The 7,267-nt window shown below is 45.0% G+C and overlaps 1 pseudogene; it reads left to right on the plus strand.

Moving 5' to 3' along the window:
* The first annotated feature begins 1,392 nt into the window (after positions 1-1,392).
* On the plus strand, positions 1,393-4,872 carry LOC119057007 (gamma-tubulin complex component 3-like; annotated as a pseudogene).
* The last annotated feature ends 2,395 nt before the right edge of the window (positions 4,873-7,267 follow it).

A 7,267-nucleotide genomic window follows, 5' to 3' on the forward strand; every position in this document is an offset into this window, starting at 1 on the left:
ACTGGGCTGCGGAGTTGGGAGGTTTGAGGCACGTATAAAAAACTCAGCCCTTTCCTGCTTCAGTTTCTCTGACGAGGGAGTCCATGTTTAAACAAAGGCCTGTGAGCAAGTTTCTGAGAAGATTCTGAACAAGGCAACGAACATCTACTGAAAACATACTATGTGCTGGGCACTAAACACACTCTGAGATGAAACAGCCTGGCTCCTTGTCAAGGAGCTTTATGGACTAGAAGATGAAGTCAAAAAGATACTCGCAAATGGCTGTTATAGCCTGACACAAAACATCATTTACTCACTAGATTCCTGTTGTACTGATGCCTGAATGCTGTGCTGGTAGATTCTGTATCTGTCTAAATCTTCGTGACTTCTTGATCTCCTGTTATTAGTTCAAATTCTATCCCATTAGGAACAGGTGTGGTCCCAAAGAATGTTATTATAACTTGGCAAGAACACTGATCATTGAAAACCCTCAACTCACTCTGTGGATAAAGTCCACTAACTCCTGGAAAGCATAGTGTTGGTCTCTAAGCAATGATGTATCTGGTGCCATTTTTGCTCTTGAAGAAAAGGGCAAAGAGTATGGCCCTCTGAATCCACAGATCATGAGTGAGTTAACACGCCAGTTCTCAGCACAGGAAGCAAGTCGAAAGAAAGCTGTCTGGCACAAGAGCTGAAGCTGCCTCTCACATCAATGGAGCAAAAGAGTAGAAGAATATCTTTGGATTCCAAAATCAAATTGCCTCTTTCTTCCATGACAGCTCAAGAAACCCTCTCAGAATCAGTTAAGGGCCACAGCACAGTTGGGGTTGGAGACTTAGAGGGAAAAGCACAAAATAAGAAAATATTTAGAAAGTATCTTGCAGATGCTGTCCTCTCTAAGTGCTTCGTAATCATAATGTTATGGTGAGTACATGTCAAGTTATAGCTGAAGATCAAGCAAAACACAGATATTTTCAGAGCAGTTACTGCTCACTTAATGGTCTGATAGGGCAAAGGATAAACTCTTGAAAATGTCAGGCATTCAATAAGTCATATTCTTAGGAAGAAAGGAAAAAATCCTTCCAGAATTCAGGCTCATTACCTAAGCTGAAAGAGATGGGTCATGTCCAGCAGGAACTTGAAAAGACAAACACAAATGGTGCAACATTAGTCCCCAAAGCTCCACCATCAAACCAAGAGGTTTTAGCTGCTCTGACTTACTCAGTTATGTATCCCAGATGCCATGCTATCAAGGAGCAAAGACTCCAGAAAGGCCTTAGCCTTTTGGGGACACCAGGAGCTGGAGCTGACAGGCCGCAGGGCTGGGCCTCCTGAGTGCACCAGGCTCAGGGTGAGCGGGCAGCCTGGGGCCAGCAGATCCACAGGTTCCTGGTCTTTGGCAAGGATTCAAGGATGGCGACCACCGACCAGAAGTTGCTGAAGGTCCTGCTGCTGAACCTGTGCTGCTGGATTCCAGGCAGGAGCGAAGCGGATGTAGCCCGGCAGTCCCAGTGTGCTGTGTGAGTGACTGGCAGCAACTTTTCCCAACTGTTGAAAGAGATGACTTTCTAGAAGGTGAAAAAAAATCAAGAAAGAACTTAGTTGACAAAGAGAAGAGAAGCAGATGCTGCACTGTTTTCAGAAAACGTCATTTTCAGGGAGTTCTGAAAAATAAATGGAAAATCCTCTACCGCTTGCTAAGCCTTAGTGAAGACCCACACAAGCAGCCAAACAAGGTTTCCAGCTACACCCCATTACCTGCCCAAGAGTTACCAAGAGATGCCCACTCAACTCCCTAGTATGAAAACACCAGGCCTCAGACTCTCCCATTGAGCTACCAGGGCCGCGGCATTCAGGGCACAGCTGGGGCAGTGGGGGAACAGTGGCTTCGGCAGCGTAAGCGTACAGTCTCAGTGAGGTCCAGGAATAGGAAACTGTTTCCCACAGCACCTGGGGTCATGTCTTGCGTGGACTTTTGCACAAACCAGCCTTCTTCACAAAACGCTACCTCAAAAGGTCTCCCCAACACTGTTTCTGGCAATAAAACAAGGCCAAGGAGAGATGTGGAAGTAAGTGAGGTCGCCTTTGTCAGAGACGTCGTGGACATGTTCCAGCCCATAGATGGCAAAGTCATCTGGATGAGCAACACTGGGGATTGTTACAAAGAGGAGGGAAAGGCAAACCTAAGTAAATCTTTGAGGGCCACGATCGTCAGGCTTACTGAATTGGGATGGTTACACAATAAAATCAGAAAGTACACAGACCAGGCTGGTCTAGACGGTTCATTTGGACTTGCATGTCAGAGCTTTTGTGCTGCCTTGCACCAGGAACTCAGGGAAAACTACCGACTACTCCCTATTTCACATTCCCAGCTACATTTAGAGGATAATCAGGGTGTGGATTTGGGCCTTGAGGTTAGTTTAACTCTGGTGCCTCCTGGTTTGGGCCTACGATCCCAAGATAAGACAGAAGACTCTTGTAGCCCTGGTGGACCACTGCCAAAGAGGGCAAGGAGGACGAGCTGGCCTCAGCCGCCCTGGCCACAGGAAAATGGGAAGCCCGTACGTGAGGTCCCTGGGGCAGTACAGTCTCAGCTCAGTGTTGCATCCTGTCCTGAACTTCCTTTATTGCTGGATATACAACAGGGAGCTCGAGGACACTTACCATGAAGTAAGGAATGCTACTCAATGGTCAGACACATGTTTAAGAAGCCTAGGCACTCGGTTACTCCCTCCACGCTCCCTGCCCCACCATTACTGTTCTCTCTCCACAGAAATACCAGCACACTTCATGGGAATGCCATGCATTTAGAAATACCAGCACACTTCATGGGAATGCCAGTGCTTTAAAAGCCAATCATCTCATTGATAGGCAGAGCTGTATTTGGTTAGTGGAAAACTGTTATCCCATTTTTAATAGTGAGAAACTCAGCAAGGTCAGATCATTTGTCCAAATTTACTAGCAGTAGAAAGTGTACAGCGAGGCCGGGACTAGTTCTCCTGCATCTTAGTCCTCTTTTCCTTGCAGAACAAGATTACACGTTCTGTTGCTTTGCATGGTTACACGAAACTAAACTACAGTGCTAACAATTTTAATGAAACAAGGTACTCGTATGTGTATCTACTGAAATACAGTTAGTTCTGCTATAATGCAACATCTTCCCTCCAAATCACTGGGGGAAAATCACAGAGTAGAAGCCACAGGGCTTCCGACAAAAAGTAGAATGAGGGACATCACACAAAAACCTTGTCAGTGATGTTCAGCAAAACAGTACAGCAACTTAACAGAAGTTGTGGCAGAGTTTTAAACGTGTTAAATTGTTAAGAAATATTCTAGAATATTCTTAGAATGTATAAATTCTAGAGAAAATAGGGCATTTACCTTGAAAAAGGCCTGAAGTTGGCCCGTGTCCACGGGCCAGAGGAGGCCTATCTGAAGTGGAACCGAAGCCGTGGCTGCTGGCACACACGGTGGGTCAGAGCAGCCGGTGGGTGTGAGACGTGCCGGTGTGTGTGATTAGTGGGTTCCCGTGTGCCTGGGTCGCTGTTTTCACCTAGTTTCTCATTGATGAAATTGCACTGAAGCAATCGTGAATCTGTGTTATGGCTAAATAATTTCCTAATTATCATCTGTGCCATAACCAGTTGTTTTAAAGACAAGCACAATAGCAGAACCAACCATATCCGCTATTGTTTGGTGGGTGCTTTCAAAGTACAGAAGTGGAATTCTATACAGGCATGTGTACTGTGCAAGTCACTCAGCGTGACTTGTAGCTCCTACCACGACAGTATTATAGTTGTACTTTATTACTGCATATTATTTCAGCACATGGACATATATTTTATTTAGCAACTCTCCTATTGATGGAGATCATGTTCTTTGTAGTTTTAAATCTTACAAACATTACTAAAATGAACACCCTTTAAAAAAAAGAAGCAAAAGACTCCAGAGTGACTGATTTTGAATGGACCATGATGAAAACCCTGGAGAGTAGGTAGACTGTAGCCGTGGAGGATGAGCAGGTAGGTTGAATAAATATGGAGGTAACTCTGGGTTTGAATCCCAGGGCCATCATTTGCCAGCTCTGTGACTTTGGGGAAGTGACTTACCAACTCTGAACCTCAATTCTCTCTTCAGTAAATGGCAGTAATAGTACTTACCTCATAGGGTTATTGTAACAAGTGAAGCATAATACCTGGCATGTGGTGGGCAATCAAGGAAGATCGGCCCCCCTTCCCTAGCAAGGTCTAGAAATAATAAATGTCAACTTATAGTTTGCTTTTCATTATATTGTACCTATTTTTCCCATTGGGCTAGAGAAACAATATAGCAGAATGGTTAAAGCACACAGCAAATAGAGTTGAACTGCCAGGGCTCAAAGCCCAGTTTTATTGATTTCTGGTTGCATAATTTTGGACTTGTTATTTAATCTCTCTGCAACTCAGTTTCCTCTGAGGATGAACTAATGCAGACACTTGGAACAGTGTCTGGCACATAGTGAACACGATGAGATTTAGTTGCCATCATCATTATTACTGTTGTTAACTGTATCCTGAATAAAATACGTATATATCCCTTCAAGGAACTTATTCCGAATAAGTTTTTTTCTCCAGCTGTCAACTCATGTCTTGGATAATGTGCATCTTGAACCATTTTGGCACTTTTAATTTTTATGGCAGGCTGTACTTTTCTGATGATGCCACAGTAACTCCCACCACACATGCTCTTCTGCAAAATGACCTGTTGCTTCTCTATCAACAGGCGGTGTGTGCCCCTTCCGCCAAAGCTGGATGGGTTTTTGACGGCTTTGGCCGACAGAGTGCGGTGGGAGTGATGCTGTGGGCCACAGGTGATGCAGCTGCTGTCCTGTTCGCTGGACCACTGGCATTTTGAACCTCCCACTGCTCTGCTGCGGGGAAGCCAAACCACATGGAGTGGCCCCGTGTAGGTGCTCTGGTCCCCAATCCTACCTCTTAGCCCAGGTGCCAGGAAAGGGGTGAGGCAGCCCCCATGGGACAGCAGCCGCAGCCGTTGAGTCACCCCTAGCTTCTAAGCAAGCCCTGCTGGCTGAGATCTCAGATGCCATGGAGCAGAATCAATGCATCCCTTTTGTGCTTTATGCAAACTCCTGACCCACAGACTCCACAAGCCTATTAAAAATGGTTGTGGTTTTAAGTGGCTGTATTTTGAGGTAGTTTGTTTTATACCAACAGTAACTGGAACACTTTCTTTCAAGGAGAAAGTTCCATTATTTTAAACTTTTCTGCAGTTAACATGTGAAAAAAATTATTTTTTGCTGAACAGAAAATATGGCCCTCTTCATAATAATTCATGGGAGTAACTTGAAAAATAGACACTTTAAATCATATTCTTCTTTTATGAGTTGATGGGCAGGGCCTGGGACTGGCGTTTATATATGACATGTCAGGAAGGTCTGCATGGTTTTCCTCCTGCAACACGCGCACAATTATTTTTCTAGAACTAGAGTTCCCAAGAATATTTTTTTATAACTGGAGCAACAAGTCTCTCTGGTGTTTCCTAACTCTGAAATAGAAATCATTTTAAAATGTTCCAACAGCTGTATTCAATTATCACTGAGCGTTTTAAATAGTTAGTGGTCTCAGATTCAGAATTATTCACAGCAGCTCGTTAAAATGGTGAAAGGGTCTCTATCAACTAGTGTTTATGTGTGTGTGTGTGAACTCCCGTTGGCCAGCTGTGCGCTGTCTGCGTAGCATCACTGTGCAGAGGCCAGCCTTACCTTTAAAAAGTTGGAATACGTTCAGCTAGGTAGAGGCGCAAGTCACCTGAAGATAGGGTTTGCTCTGTGTTAAATAAGGACACAGAATCCCATTTTCTAAAGGAAGCTTTCCTGAGAATGACCATCTGTCCTGTTTTGCGGGGGTTTTTTCCCAGTCTGTACCTGTCACAAGGTCTGAAAATACTCTGGGCTCGCTCGTTAGATCTTTACGTGCCCTTCCTCCTTGTAAGAAGCTTCTTTTTGACCAGATCCCTCCCCAGTTCCTTCTGCGGAGCCAACTGCTCGCCCCGGTAACCCACCCGACCCCAGCCCAGAGAAGCTGTGGTTTATATAGTAAGGGCTTTGCAGTTAGAGGCACCAGCATTTGATTTCTGGATCCTCTCCTCTACCTACTAGCTGTGTGACTTTGAACAAGTTCCTTAAATTCTCTGGTCACTAGTTTCTTAATCTTAAGAACAGAGACAATAACGTGACTACCTTTCAACATTCTTGTGAAAATGAAAGAGATAATGCATTCTAACCATCTAGAACAGTGCTTACCCTGTAAGTGAATGTTCACTGCATATTAGCTATTACTAAGAATAAATCAATGTCTATAACAGATATTAGCAAGGAAGAGCTTTCAAGTCTAGGTCCTTCTTCCTAAGATGCCCTTTAAATTTCCAAGCTATTCCAGGAGTGCTAGGAATAGGCAGAACTGTTGAGGTCAATAATAATGCCCCCGGAGATCACCCCCAGCCTTGCTGTGGTCAACATCGGGCCCCTAACGAGGTCATGCATTACTGGTTTCAAAATTGCTGTGTGTTAGCTGTGGATTCCGGCCGTATTAGACTTGAGAGCGGGACTAACAGAGAATATCTTCCTTGAGACCCCAGGTCCAGCCTTGCTTTCTGTTCATCGCAGTGAGGAATCCTAATGGTGTATTGTGTACATGCACACACACTCCTGCCTGCCACAGGGGCTGGCTGCCCGATTCAAAGGTGCGCTTGTTTTTTTGGGAGACCAGTGTATCTCACCTCATGCCCATGCAACAGGCCAGACCTAAGACCCAGGTGGCACATGTGCAAAGCAGCACTGACTAGAGTGATTTTCTCTGCTACACCACACATAGCAGCAATCACCAGGGCCCTGGGAATGAACACAAGGAAAGTAACATTTGTCTTCAACCCCGTTCCCCTTTTCTTCCCCAGCACCCTTCTCTCAGTGCCAGGACAGGGACCTCCCTGTTAGGGAGAGCCCTACCAGGATCCCCAACACACCGCCAGTGGTGCTTACTCTCGCCTTCCCTCCCGCAAAACAACCCAAGCTCCAAGATGGCTCCCCCGCCATTTTCAGCAGAACAGCTCTCTCATTATTCTTCACATACATTTGCTATCTGATTAGACTAATTCACAATAAGTTATGAAGGACCAACAAGTTTTGGGACTTAAAAATCCAGTGAAGAATGACCCCCTCACAAGATATGTCTAAGTCCTAACCCCCAGTAATTGGGCACGTGACCTTACTTGGACAAATGATCTTTGCAGA

The sequence above is a fragment of the Artibeus jamaicensis genome, unplaced genomic scaffold (assembly GCF_021234435.1).
Source record: "Artibeus jamaicensis isolate MK-2021 breed Jamaican fruit bat unplaced genomic scaffold, CSHL_Jam_final contig_548, whole genome shotgun sequence".
Taxonomy (NCBI): domain Eukaryota; kingdom Metazoa; phylum Chordata; class Mammalia; order Chiroptera; family Phyllostomidae; genus Artibeus; species Artibeus jamaicensis.